The sequence below is a fragment of the Acinonyx jubatus genome, chromosome D1, assembly GCF_027475565.1.
Source record: "Acinonyx jubatus isolate Ajub_Pintada_27869175 chromosome D1, VMU_Ajub_asm_v1.0, whole genome shotgun sequence".
NCBI lineage: Eukaryota > Metazoa > Chordata > Mammalia > Carnivora > Felidae > Acinonyx > Acinonyx jubatus.
Window position 1 is genome coordinate 110301755 of NC_069390.1, and position 15587 is coordinate 110317341.

Sequence of the window (15587 nt, forward strand, 5' to 3'; positions counted from 1 at the left end):
TCTGTTTTCTGGGAGCACTCTAGTGGACCCCCTCTCCATCTTCTAAAAGACAAATGGAAGGGACCCACCAAAAAAGGGTTTACAGGAGAAAGGAGCATAGATTTGTCACGTCTAGATTAGTATGAGTACGGGGCCAGAGAGAATTTCCAGAGAGAAGGAAAAGATGGAAAAACTGTAGACATTATCAAGACGAATTATAAAGCGGCAAGGCCGAAGGGGCAGAGGCACACTTAGGGGGCTCCTCACTTTAGGGGGCTACCTGCTCGCCTACGCACCTGTGGGGGGACTGAGCACCTGTAAATGCAACTACCAATCACTTCCAGATCCACATACCGGAGCCCAACACTCACCTCTGTGAATCTTCTAGACTCCAGAGGGAAAAGCTGCTAGATCTTTTTTTTTTAATTTTTTTTTAACGTTTATTTATTTTTGAGACAGAGAGAGACAGAGCATGAACGGGGGAGGGGTAGAGAGAGAGGGAGACACAGAACTGGAAGCAGACTCCAGCCTCCGAGCCATCAGCCCAGAGCCCGACGCGGGGTTCGAACTCACGGACCGTGAGATCGTGACCCGAGCTCAAGTCGGACGCTCAACCGTCTGAGCCACCCAGGCGCCCCAAAAGCTGCTAGATCTTAAGCTCTTTCAAGCCCTAAGAGAAACGTATCATGAAAAGTGTGTGAAAAGAGAGCGCCTTACTGTCATTTCCTGTGACATTAACTTGGAAAGCAGTTCATTTCCATGCACCTTTTCAGGCCGTGTAGATACTTTAGATACTTAATTTTAACACATGCTAACTTACTGCACCCCGCAATATAATTTTCTCACTTCACATTCACAAAGGCTTTTTTCTTTCTTTTCTTTCTTTCTTTCTTTCTTTCTTTCTTTCTTTCTTTTTCTTTTTCTTTTTCTTTTTTAACAGAACATCAAACTGGCATTTCCCACACACCCCCCAGAAAATATTTAAATTTAGTTTTCAATTATGCAGGTAACTGTACAAGTGAATGACGGAGCTCTCTATCAGTACACCTGTTTCAGACTGAGGCTAGATGACCTCTGTGCCTGTCCAGCTCACTGTATCTCATTTGGGCTCTCTAGCACGTAAGATAATACTGCAGCAAAGAAAGTGAACTGTTTTCCTTCAGGTCACATACTGAGTCAAGGGGGCAGTCAGATATATGCCGATAGGATTATACAATATCTTGTTTATGGCGGAGGGCAGGGGGGCCAGCTGAGGGCAGAGGACAGGGTAACGGCACCCCCCACCCCAGGTGGGACATGTGTGATCTTCCTCAGACACTGCTGGCTGCCCAAGAACAAAGGAAAGGCAAGAAAGCAGATAGGTGACTGACAGAGGTCACAGTCGTGCAGGAGTCCCTCTTGCTTTACGGCTTACAGTAAACTGCAAGAAAAAGGCAATCTTATCCACAGTCTAATCTCCAGAAACCTACAGACTTTGTTTCCTGCAGCCCTAACGTCACCCTCATCAAGATGTAAGGGAGTTTAAGTGCTTGGCATGGTGACGTGGGAAACTAAGGCAAATGAAAAATTAAATCCCCCACCACCTACAGCCCAGTGACAAGTCCCTGAAACCGAAAGAGCGACCTCCCTGTAGGAGCTCAGTTGCCTGGATGATGACACTTTTGCTAGGGGCAAAAGGGAATCTTGACTTAACATTATCACAACCTCCAGAATCCTGGAAGTCTACTTTACCGTATAAAAATTCCTTTGGATTTTGCCAGACATACGCTGTCAATCATACTCCAAGCTTATGGCCCCCTGATACATATCTGAAGGGTCTCATGACTGAGGTTTTACTCAACAGTAATAAATGACGTTTTCCTAACAGCAGCTAGCCCCTCAAGGTCCTGGAAACCTTGCTTCCAAAGTTCCTCAGAGACTTACTCTGTCCCTAACCCCCCTCCCAAAGGGAAGGTATATAATCAGTTACCCTTCACAACCCCATTAAAGCTCTTTCTGCCCGCGGGTCCTGTCCCCATGCTTTAATAAAATCACCTTTTTGCACCAAAGATGTCTTCAAGAATTCTTTCTTGGCCATTGGCTCTGAACCCCCATCATCACCCCAGAACTCCATCATTGTGACAATGACATTTTTTGAAAAAATCTCATGGCTGTGTTGAGCTACAGCCAGTAATTCTCTTCAAGGGCAATTTCCCAATCTTCAAGAAAGGGTACATGAAACAATACTAACGGGTTCTGGAAAAATAAAGCAGATCTTATTTGCATGATATAGTCATGCATTTTTTAAGTACCTACTGAGTATTCAGATTTGCCCTAAGGGATGTATAAATTATATTTATCACACCCAAGGGTTGAAAATTGAATTAAAGATAAAGCACACCACATAAAATAGTGGAGAAAAAGCATTCATTGAACTTAAATTTAAATAATGAATACAACAAATATGAATTTGATTGAAGAGGAAAGAGAGTTTAAGAGATTTGACTTAGATGCTACAAGATGTACAAACTTTGAGAAGGAGAAGGAAATATGGAAAGATCATGGGCATATGCAATAATCATTTGTACTTATTTAAAGAGGAAAAATAAAGTATATTACTTGAAATAAAAAATACTAAATAATGGATATTAGGCTACTCATTCCATGTATTTTTTAAATTTATGATTCATACTTTTGTTCAAAAGAAATGAAAATAACTAAGGTTTAAGGAGAAGTTTAAAAAAAAACCTGCAGAGCCTTGTGCTATTTATGATTTATATTTTAATTAATATTCATTAATCTATTAATATCATTTAATTAAGAAACTGAACACCTATTAAATACCAAGAAACAAGCTAGAAAAAGAAATAGGTGTTACTGCCATTTACTGATATGCACATCTCAGGAGGAGATGCTTTAAAGGTTCTAAGAATAAGTTCAATTTTGGATGTAACGAATGGGAGTTGTCTCTGCAAGGTCTAAGCAGAGAAAATGAATACAAAACCAGATATACACATGTAGAGTTTGGAAAAGAGGTCAAGAACAGAGATGCAGATTTTGAGAACAGGAACATAAAGAGTTATGAAACTACAGGAATATATGTGGTCACCTGGGAAGTATCAGACCAATCCAAAATGCCTAGAGACTCCCACCTTAGTGAAATAAGAAAAGAAATAAATAAGGAAAGAAATAAAAGAGAATCAGGCTTTAAATATTTTCATAATATAACAGATGTGCCCATAAAATGCATCAACATAGGATCAAGATGTCTTGAACATGGATACTTTTATTATCTGTTGATTTTATTACCAAGAACAACATAGTAGAATATATAATAGTTTCAGTGGAGGGTGGAGTTGAAAGGTGTTGTGTTGTGTTGTGTTGTGTTGTGTTGTGTTGTGTTGTGTTGTGTCGCATCGATTTGAGGAGTGAACCTTGAGGATGTTTCACTAATGAGAGGAAGTCCATAGAAAGGATGCAAGGTTTGAAAAGAACATCTTAGGGCAAAGATCACAAAGTTCAGAATTAGCCTAGACAAAAGGAAAAGAGAATATGTTTTTTCTATCAAAGAAAACAGACCTTTTAAAAATAGATTTCCAGTCACACAAACTTGAGATGGTTTTAAATGTTCTGAATCCCTGCTTTCAGGGATATCTTCGTGCTTGGTGGCAGTCTCCTTAAAAAGTTTAGCTCAATTCTAGCACTCTCTAATTTGTTATTAAATCTTTACTTTTAATCGTGATCATTCAAAATCATCAACGAATTTCTTATTTAAAGCTTTTTGTTGTTTGGTTGGTTGGTCTTTATTCTCGCCACAACAGAAAAATGGTTGGTCCAACAGGTGATGGATCTCTGAGTTTAGAATGTAGAATGTTTAGGAAAACCGATTCTTAACTTTGGAGCTTAGCACTAATTTTAAGACCACAGAAAAATTCTACTCAGAACACAGTATCCTTTCATAATATTAGAAGTTTTGAGAGGAAAAGAAGACATCAAGAAAGTTGGCGGGCATTAGATTTTGCTTCCGTGGGAAGTAAAAGTCAAGGTTATACTGGGGATGGAGACAGCTTAAGCTAAGAACTAAAGATTCATAATAAGTATTGGAAATGTGAGAAGATTGACACATAAAATGAATACCATGCACTTTAAAGATCCATCTGTATGGAGAAGTTTTACTCTTCAGTGACTCCACTATGCATATTTATGTAATGAAAGAGGGTAGGTTTAGTGTCCAAGCTAGATTCTGAGTTGAAGATCCAAAGAACAGATGTGGCTGGAGGCCACGGGGATGAAGGGAATTGAAGAAATTTGAAAAAGTGTGTTTCAGATTATTTATCTCTTAATTAGCATCCTTGAAAACAAGGTCTTAGAAAAAAAAAATTTGGATCCAGTTGCCTTGAAAAACTGAATAGATCTTAGAGTCAAGTGGACAGATGTGTGTTAATCCAATGTCACTGGATTCGAGGCCAAATAGTGGTTCCATGAACTGGGAAGTAGGGAAGGAGGAGAAAGGTGAACTGAAAACAAAAATCACTGTTTGTCATTAGACATGTGAAGTTTGAGCCACCCGTGGACCATCCAGGTGGACACATCCAGTTGGGATACCAGAGTTGTCAGTTTAGGGAAGGGTCAAGGTTGGATTTGGGAGAGTAGGCAGGTAGACAACTGTTAGAACACTAAAAGAAGATGGCATCTCCCAAGGACAGCATGGGAGCAAAAAGGGCAGTCAGTGAAGGATGCACACTAATTCTTAAAGGGGTGGAGGGAGAGAGCAGGCACAGAAAATGTGATGGAAACGTAAAAAGAAAAAGATAAAGAGTCAAGGGGGAGAGGACAGAGAGATTAAAGGTTCAGATGTGTGAGCGTGTTGACAATGATGGTGGCAGTGTTGAGAAAGGATTTTATTAGCTTATTAACTTCAAGGCGCTAAATAAAACATGTAGCTTGATGTTTCGACTACATTTTAACTTTTTCAAACTACATTTTTTCCCTTGCTGTATAAATCTTATCATCATAATTAATGACCAACTACTTAAAAATTTTTCAATTAAGTATGGATTATACTACATTGGACTATTTAATGATCTTCAAAGAACTTTAGGTATTAATTTATCATTTTTACTATAAAATGAGAGATAGCAAGTAAACTAAATATATATAAGAGAGATTAATCATGGTTTAAATTTAGTTTATTAGTATTTTTTTAATGTGTATTTATTTTTGAGAGAGAGAGTGCACAAGTAGGGGAGGGGCAGAGAGAGAGGGAGACACAGAATCCAAAGCAGGCTCCAGGCTCTGAGCTGTCAGCACAGAGCCTGACGCGGGGCTCGAACTTACAAACCTTGTGAGATCGGGACCTGAGCCGAAGCCGGATGCCTAATCGACTGAGCCACCCAGGTGCCCCATAGTTTCTAAGATTATTATTGTGGCAACTAGTTCCTTTTCCCACATCAATGCCTGCCTCCAGCCAAGGTAGATCATTTACGAGAGCATATCATCCATTTATAACATACAAAACATAGTCTTCTAAGGCTTACATTTCATTTCAGTGATAGTACTTCATAAAACACCAAAATACTCTGTTCCCCTCCTTCCTGGTGTCACGGTGCTGTCCCCTGCTTCTGGGCCTACCACGGGTCTCGTGGCCCACATCTCCCTATGCCTGGGGACTTGATGTTTCAGAGGGAATATGGAACAGAAGAACTTCCGGTCTGTCTGCAGTCGCTGTCTCAAGTTTTTCAGACTTCAAGCAATTCCCTTCATGCACCTATTTCCATCACTGTGGCCTTGGACTTACTTCTGCCTCACAAAGACGTCAGTGACAGCAGGGCCAGGACTCACCAATGTTAATGCCCCCGTGAGCATGTACTCGGCCCCAATCCCTGCCCACGTATGGAGGCGGTTTGCCCTTCTCATGACCAAGGTTACTAAACTTCTCTGCCCTGTGGAACAGGCTCAGGTGAAGGGAAGTCCCGTAAGGTTTAGAAAATCCTCCTTTAAACAAAGCACTAGCCACCCCCTCCCCCAAACCCTCTCTGGCGAGAAAGCCTTTGAATTAAAAATCACCTTACTAACGAAAGTAACTCACTTAGTTCTCAGAAGCGCAGGAAATGGTACCAGCACTCTCAGGACTCCCTGTGAGAGGAAGTGACAGACCTACAGACAAGGCCAGGACCACGGAGCTGGTGACTGGTCGAGTCCAGGCAAAGGTCTTTTCCCCAGCCCCTCACGTGGCGCCCGGTAGGACAAGTGTCCACGGGGACTGCTCGGGGAGAGGAAAACGCTGCAGGCCCGGCTCACAGCTCTGGGCCTACTTCCCGTGCCTCCCACCTGTGCCCCTGATCCTGGCATGGGGGCTCCTGACAAGCCAGGGGAGACCAGAAGCCCTCCTGGGTCTCGGAGCCCCTGGGCACATGGGGAGGTGGCCTGCCACCCAGCCTTGTCTCGGGAAGCCGGCTGTGGCCACCGCACCCTCCGAGGGAAGCACGGCTGGGCCAGTGCATCTTGTCGCTAGCCTCACTGTGGACATGACAGGCACTTGTGTGGAAGCAGGAGCTTCATCGGACCGTCAGACTTCGTCTTCCAACTGTGGCTGTTTGGGTCTCAGGAGTCACCTTAGCTACTTGAGGGACGGGCTGCAGGGGGGTGCCTTAAGGTCTCCCAAAGAGGCCTCCCCCAGCTGAGACGGCCGCATGAAAGCTCCCGGAGGGACGAGCGAGCGCACGGAGACGTCCTCTGACCCCTGCACCTGGCGATTGTTTCCAAGACGTGCTTCCAGGGGACAACGTGAGGTCCGGAGAGGTCTGCTGATTCCCACACGGTGGGGCCAAGCCCCCCGCTTCCTCAGCAGATACAGGTTACGGGAACTTCTCAGAACTTGCCCGGAGAGCTCCAACTAACATCTGGTTGTGCAGGAAAAACGCTAGCCTTTAAACTCTGGAGACTTCACGAACACCATGCACTCAGAGCCCTTCCCCAATAAGGCCGTGCTGTCATCTGATACGGGGAGCGTCACTTTCCTCTGGGCATCAAAGCATCTGGAGATCACGCAGTCATAGACAGCGTCGAGCCCTAAGCTCTGACGTGCCCTTGGCCGCACGCGTCAGCACCCTCCGACAGAAGTGCAATGAGGAATACGATGAAGACTAGTTAAGAGGCCGCGAGGACTGACGACGCTCCCTGGAGAGGACACACCGTCCTCAGCCAGCAGAAGAGCCCAGACCCGCAACGAGGCGGGCGCACCAGGTCAGCCCGCAGTGCGTAACCGTAACGCGACAGTTCAGTTCTGGAATCCACTCCAGGACACCGGAGCCACCCGGCAGTTTTTGGAGCAGACAGTGTAAGCCTGCTGATGGTTTAAAATACATTTAGTATGTCTCTTACAACCACAAAACTGCATTCTTCCCCCTTAAATGGTAGGTCCTGAAAATAAGAGGAGGGGTATTTAACAAACATTCTTCTTTCCGATTTATGAAAATAATTTTTTAGACTGCAATGGGGGGAGACAAAAAAAGCCTTTGGAAAGTTGTTTATCCCCTCTTTTCATAGCCTGCTGCCAAGAGGAAATGAATAGCGTCTTTTGAGATATTCACAGACATCCGGTGCGGACTGGGGAGCTCGCTTGGAGAGCCAGCATTTACTTTATTTTCTGTATTTGAACCGTTCTCGCCCAGGCTGTCCCCGACTCTGTTCCAGGGCCTTCCTGAGCACCAGATGCCAGGCTGGGTCTCTCTCCCTGCCTTCTCCACTCACTCACTCTCCCGGCCCTGCTGTCAGGAGTTTCCTACTCAGGCACCTGGGAGTACTGGGGTGAGAAAGAGAGGAGTGTTGAGGTGGGAAGCACGCCTCGCACCCTCAGCCTCTCCTCCCTGGCTCAGCACGGGGACGTGTCCTGAAGACACAGGAGCAGGTCGGGAACAGACGATCTGTACGAAATATGTGTCCCAGGCCTTAGCGACCAGTGAGCGTGCAGCCTCATCACTGGGTCAGGACCAAGTACGAGCCTCAGCAACACCCTCCAGCTGAGTGGAAACCCTCCCCGCCATTCAGGGGCCCATCTGCTACTCCAGGAAGTATAAATATATTTTGCTGCACCAGGTCTCTCCACCAGCTCTTCTCCGGCACACACGGCAAGACGAAAATGAGCCCCTCTGCCTCTTCCCACCCCGCGCACCTGAGGCATTTGCCATACAGTTCACACAAGCTTGGCATCCCATTCTAACAGTGCCCAAACAGGTGCCCAGCCAGTTCTCTAAGAATACAAGCTTACAAATACAAGTATAATCCCACTTTCCTCCCAACTTCTGATGGGCTGAAGCAAGAATGTATTTGTAGTGACCCACTGGCATCCAATTTCCCTGACATGGGACATTCTGCTCGTCTCCGAGGCCACGTGTGGCCTCTCGATTCAGTGGAAGACAAGGATGCTCCCCCATACTCCCTCTGCAGTGCCCGTGACACCGGGCTCTTGCCCTCATCCACGTGAATCGCTAAGACTTAGGTGTCAGGGTTGCTGGCTGTGCTCTCTGTGGGGACCAACCCCCTTCTCCCAGGGTACCCCGCACCACTCCGGTCAGCTCTTAGTGGCTCCAGAGGACCTCGCCTTCACTCTGTGTTTCTAGCACATCCAGGTCTCAGCACCCTGGTGGACACGCTCTCTGATTTTCTTCGGTCTTCAGCCAGCCTTCAATGTCACAAAATATCACCGTCATGGAGATGTGAGCGGACAGCCATGACAGGAGTCACGGGCTCACACAACGGGCCGCCATAGGACCGGCTCGTTGGTGGTTAAGCCAGTGAGCAGCACCGGGAGAAGGCAACGAGGGCGCAGAAAACGGAGACCAAGGTCTCCCTTAGGGTCACACTATCCCCTATTTCCTGAAATTTAGGCCCAGCTCTTATCAACCCTGCACTCGCCTCCGATTTCACGGCTGAGATTCCGTCTTTCCTCCGCACGGCCCCCGACACAATATGTGGCTGAAACCGTCCAGCGCGCTTGGACCCGGCAGTCGCACAGGAGCCCAGCCTGGGGCGGGGGAGGGGACAGACCAGCAGACCAGCGGTGGATGTGCTGGCACAGAGGCTGTGGAGGAGGCTGGCCCCGTGGACCAAGCGTCTGTGATGAGGGCATCCTTCCCTCATCAGTAAAGCCACTGGGTCCACGCAGGTGGAGTCGCTGTCACGGAAAGGGGCCTACCAGGCCACCGGTCGGCCGCTAACGTCTCCTCTTTGCCCCTCCAGCACAACTAGAAATGTGATGAGGCACAAGTTCCCGCACCTATTCCAGGAACGACCTCCTTCACAGGTCCTACTGACGAGGCTGTCTCTCTCGTTTCCGTGGTGCTAGACTGCATTTACCTAAAACAGGAACCAAAGCTGCTTTGTCAGGGAATTTGTGAAAAATCAGCGAGTCAGTCAGAAGTCAGAAGTTTACATGAATTTACCATTTTTTGCAGGGGTGAAGAAAGCAACTACAAAGATCAGAACTTACAAAGTTAACTGTGAGTCGAGGGCTAATTATATAATGAGATTCTGTGAGGCCCATAGTCAAACTGAGAACTGGGTCAACTCAGCCTAGAAGAGAAGTCAATGAAAGATGTACCTCAGGACATTTAAGCCCAGAGGGTACACAAAAGCCAGTCAGGAAGGGCACACCGTGCAGACCCCAAAGACGACGAGACCCCACAGAGGTGGCTGGGGCTCCTACAGGCCCCCATCCTGTCAGAGCAGCCTCACGACACCGTCCTTCACCACCAGCTCAGATACGGCCTTTCTGACCGGAGGTTTCGATGCGTAAAATCCCCCTCCCACAGGAAACACAAAACCTTCTGCTTTCTTCTCCAAAAGTCACTTGTGAAACAAATCCTAAGACATCAACATGATTTGTAGGGAAGGAGAGAGGTGAAGCAGTTTCATGTTTCCCACACCCCATGGTTTTCTACACACCTTGCGCTTACCTCCGTATTTCTATCAATCTTTGTCAGTCTACACAAATACCGTGGGAATCTGTGCACGGACGGCCTCACAACAGAAGCCTTCGCCCACTTTCCTTCTGGCTTATTCTCTGGAAACTTTCAGAGACCCGCCTCCTAGCTTTTCTACCTGAAGCACAGGCCCGCTCTCCTGAGCACTGTATAATCAGCGGGAACACGAGTAGTTAACAGCTCACAGGGGCAAGACCTCAAAGAAAAAGAACACGTTCCAAGCACCCTCTGAGTGTTGAGTTTGTACACTCTCTTTTATATGCAATGAGTTTCCAGACTCACATGTGATTTTCCATTTATGCGACTTTTTCACTTTCGTTCTTGGTATCGGGATGAAAGCTTTTTTCTTGTCTCTATTCTTTTTCCTGTGTGGCATTTCCCCCCTCCTTGCAAAATTTCCAAGCAGTGGAAATTTGAGGAGCTATGGAACACGTGTGGCCATTTAAGTCGGACAGGGTGTGGGCAGAAGCCACTTGCACCAGCCAATAACCCCCAGCAACACGTGCTTCGGCCTCAACGCAGGGACGACGATGTCGACCAAGCAAGGCTGACCAGAGGACTGAAAACCATGGGGACATGTGAGGCACAGACCCCATATCTAACCGGGGTGAAATAAACACAAGTTGTTCATTATTGCCACAGCTTCTAAGTGTTAGGCTCCACATCTTGAGAGCCTTCCTACATAAAACTGCTGAGATTTGAGTCACGAGGAACTTAAATTACACATTTATTTTTTAACCAAGCATCTGCTGAGCCATTATGTCCTGGTGTGCCATACCCTGGAGATGAACGGAATAACCGTACCAGCCAACAGCTCAAAGCTGACGAGAGAGGAGGACGGGGGCGGAAACGAGTATAAGGACGACACGCGAATCAGGACATGCGCAAGGCCTGCCTGTGGTGGACAGGAAGGAAGATGAGCTCAGACTTCACAGAAAACCTGATACTCCTCCGGCTCTCGTAGGGGAACCTACGTGAATATACCCAAACCACCGGACTGCCTCAGTGATAGGTGGAGGTTTAATGAAGCACCAACGATGAAGAAAACGTAACTGAACACAGTGACCGTGAAGAGACTCAAACATGTTGGTGTTACCTCAATTCCTAACACCGGTCACGTTGTTGGCCATCGCTTTTCTATCCCCTGTTCCCGAGCCAGCACCAGCACTGAGGGGCACGCTCGGTGTGTCCCGCCTCGTTGATGCTTACCCGCTCTCCGTGGGCACCGAATCCAGGGAGCAGCTACGAGTTCCCCCTGGAGCACCCACTTTCCCTCCTTCAAGTAAAGCATGTCCCATCCGCTTTGGGGAACCACCCCGTCCCCATTACTAGGCATGCATGTCTGCTGGTGCTGCCCAGGGTTTTACCGGCACGGCTCATCCCCTTGGCCACGGTGACTCGGGTCAAGGAGAGGTTTCAACACGCTGATTAATTTATGGGACGCATGCACAAATTCACGTACGAACGCAGGCTTCGGCCCATTGCAACTTGCATCTTCCTGGCCGTCAGGGCGGCCCCAGGCACTGGCCAGTAGCCGGATCCAGTCCCCTAGATGCGTCCTTGACAACCACTGCTAGGCGTGCTGGAGACCAGCCTGTGCGCGGTGGGTGGTGCTGCAGGGAAGGCCCATGGGACAGCTGAGCAAGCCCCGCGCAGACGTGGTGGACGAGACACGCGCCGATTACCACAATTCTCGTTTCCAACTAAACCGAATCGCTTGTTTCTGTTGGCCAACAACATTCCAGCCAGGGTTACCGATCTCATCAAGCTGAACTGCTGATCACTGAGAGCAGAAAGAAACCGCACGGATGCCATCGTCGTTTCTGTCAAGCAGCTGCAATGCTTGTGGGTGAACTTTCACCTCCCAAACTGCAAGATCTTTTCAGTTTGTAGAAGGCAGTCTGTGTTTTCATCAGCTCTCTCCCTGGACCATCAGGACAATCCAGGAAACATCCGAGAGAATTTAAGTTCAATGTGTCCTGATGCCTGTCGCTGCCTTGTTTTTTCTCCTTCGTTTCCTGACTTTTCTTCTGGGGCTGGGAAACTCCATCTCCACGGCCCCTCCGTCTCTCGGCTTTCTGCGTCATCCTATTTCTCTTACTTTTATTTTACACTTATTTTATGAATGCATGCAGCTAATGTGCAGAAAACACATTCTTAGATTCCACGCCTTTGGGTAACTACTAGCCTGATTCACAGCTTGTCAGAGCAGCCATCTAAAAACGACACCATACCAAAGTTTAACACTATTTTAACACAACATATCATTGAACAAATTATGACCTGGAAAGGAGCGTTACAAATTACCAATGGTAACAATGATAGGACTGCCACAAACTGGCTAAGAATAACCAATATCCAAAAGTATAAAACATAATGAAACATACATAACATTACAAACATTTTGTGCACGCATTTTGTGCACGCTTGAACTTCTAATTTATTTTTTTTAATGTTTATTTTGAGAGAGAGCGTGCGCACACACACACACACACACGTGGGCAGGGGAGGGATAGGGAGAGAAGGGGACAGAGGATCCACGGCCCAACGTGGGACCTGAACTCATGGACCCTGAGATCATGACCTGAGGCGAAGTCAGACGCTTAACTGACTGAGCCCCTTCTAACATTTCTTTTCTTTTCTTTTTTAATGTTTATTTTTGAGAGAGAGAAAGAGAGCACAAGTGAGAGTGGGGGAGCAAAGAGAGAGGGAGACACAGAACGTGAAGCAGGCTTCAGGCTCTGGGCTGTCAGCACAGAGCCCGACACAGGGTTCAAACCCACAAACCATGAGATCACGACCTAAGCCGAACTTGGAAGCTTAACCTACTGAGCCACCCACGCGCCCCTATTTATTTTCAATCAGAAAGTGCTTGTGGGTCATCACTTCTGATCCACTGGCTGGTAGGTAAGTTTTATCTTATTTACATGACTGTACTTACGCCCCAGTTCTTCTCACTTAAGCTCTCTCCATGTAAATACACACAAAACGTTAGTTAAGAGTTATCCCTCTTGGTCCTCCGGCATCATTTATTTTCTTCACTAACTGGCTTCAGGGAGAAATGAAACTTTACTGGCAGAAATGAAACTTACTGGCTAAGGATTAAAAACAGTTACATGTTCTCGTCCAACTTACAAATTAGTGTTTCTAATTAAACTCCAACCTTAAAAATTTCTTTGTTTTGCATCCTTCCTGTTGAGTGGTTACCAAACTGTCCAAGAGTATGTCTCTCTTAACGCTAACAGATAATGTTGCAGGCCTCTACATCTTTATCGCTGTTCATTAGCCGCGAGCAGTACGCTTTGACTTTTATGTCCTTGACACTACGAAATGATGCTTCTATAATTCAGTTCTTCTTAATGTTTCTACTTTAAATAGAATGGATCATGAAACTGAGATCTAAGCATTTTTAGAAATTCTGAGCTGGGGCTATGAGTTGAGCAAGAACGGTGTCAAATGGGAAACCCAAACAACATAATTGGCACTTTGAGGTTGAGGTTGATGTGACATTCTCTGGAATATATTTTAACGCTTATGCATATTTAAATTAAAATTTTAACCTGCTGACATTCAAACCAACAAGCCGTTCGCCATCCAACTATGAAGCATGTCTGAAAAATAAGATGACACACAGCAAAGAAAAAGAAAAAAAAAATTGACTTGTTTTGAATCTCTGCTCGTGGCACAAGAGAGTTCTAAAAAGCCTAGCTGTTTGCTAACATTTTGACAGTGGATTCTGATATTAGCACAGCTTCTCTGACTGATGATACAGAAAGAAAGCGTTTCAAATTGTGTATCTATAAATGAAATGGTTGCTAGCAAGAAGCAATGGGCTGGTGTGTGTTCGAGTCGTGACATCCTTTCAGTTTTGTGACTTGGCCTTTTGTACAGCAAGTACTTTCTGGCTCCCCACCCCCCCCCCCAATAACCTCTTGGAGGAGTGGGTGAAACAGGAATCTGTGCTAGATACAGTGTACCCGCCCCAGCACATCCCACCTGTCCACAAAGGTATTACAGACTTCATCCCTTTCTGACCCCCCGTGCTGGCTTCCAAGTGGCAGGGCCCCTGCAGAGCGGTCTGTCTGCGAACATGGCCAGAGCCCGGCTGGCGGGTCAGATGCCACGGCTAGTTCTGTCCCAATGTGATCTCGTCATGACCCACTTAGGTGCCACGCCACCACAGGCCTGTGCTGTGTGTGTGGCGCGGGGGGGGGGGCGGGTTGCGGGGACCCAGCTTCAGATGAAGGTCACAGCGGGGGACACAAAGGCGGTGTAACCGTTCAACGCTGTGCCCCATTTATAATCTCACCTGGCATTTATCACAGTGCCAGCTTTGGATTAAAATGCCACGGTGAAGATTCTCACGTTCAAGGGGCGGCACGAGTGGGCATTATCGAATCTGACGGAATCTGTCCTTGCAGCGAACAGATGACATTTAGATTGGGAGGCAGCCGGAGGCGTTGGCTTCACTCCATCATTGTCAAGATTCATGGCGTTGAGGGAGTCATTTCAATTCCAAGGAACAGGAGTTATTTTGCATCCCGAGATCCAATGCTGCCACTTGAAACCAAAATGCGCCAACATCCATGGCAAGGAAATACAGAGGTCCCTTCTTGCCAACTGCCTCTGTGTTTATTTACTTCAAGTCCCAATAGACAATCCCAATCAGTTCTGCCACCCACGTTATAAACAGCGCAGCAAATTCATAAAGAGCCTTTCTTCGGTGAACGGAAATGATTCTGAAGTCTGATGAGACTCACGGTGTCCCGGTAAAGGGAGGCGGGAAGAGGGAGAATAGGTTCTCTAATTTCAACGTGAGGAAAGTAAGGACTACAAAAGTTAAGTGGCCCACCTCCATTGATTCCAATAAATGTATTCAGGAGTAGAGCCAGAAATAAAGATCAAGTCTCCTGGCCCATGCTCTAGGCCCCACGCTGCCTCACAGCTTTCAAAATTTTCATGTTCTTGGAAAATGCTAAAACGCTCTCCCCTCCTAGGATACTAGATTCAGACACACTGCCATCTACTGAGCCACCAAGGAATGGAGGGCTTTCGCCCCAGAATGCCATCGCCAGGAGGCCAATGGCTGTGTCTCCCCACCTTTGTAGGAAGGTGGTGCAAGAAGCACATGAATTCAAAACACGTCCTCCCCCACCAAAAGATTCACATACTGGCATTCTTAACATTTCTGTAACAATGCAGCGATACGCTATGCTCTTTGTACGTGGAACGCTCTTGCAATCAGCCGTCTCTCCCCGGGTCCTTATTCTGACATATTCTTCTACAGACCTGGAGAGTCTAGAACAGCCCTTCTCGTAACATACGACAGTTTGAGGAATGCCGTACCATTTTTCTGTTGTCTGTATCGTCTTTTGCCGGTGTCCCATGACACGCGCTAGTCATTCTACAAGCTGCCGAAACAAGGAATAATAGCAATCAAGCTGAACACAGCCACAGTCCTGGGAGGGGAGACAATACCATAAGAATGGTGTAAAAGGGCTCTAACAACAGGGGAGCAGGGTCTTAAATACATCTTCAACATGACTGCCTTTGTCCCGAGCCAAGCTGTTCTTTCCTCAGAAATAAACTGGCTTCTTCTTGTGCCACATCAACCCTCTGCAGCCGCTCTGCATTCTCCCTAGGATA

At 46.7% G+C, this 15587-nt stretch overlaps 1 long non-coding RNA gene across 2 annotated transcripts in view; it reads right to left on the minus strand.

Moving 5' to 3' along the window:
* LOC113596945 (uncharacterized) overlaps positions 1-15587 on the minus strand; it is a 580975-nt gene that overhangs the window by 445164 nt on the left and 120224 nt on the right. The window lies entirely within an intron of this gene.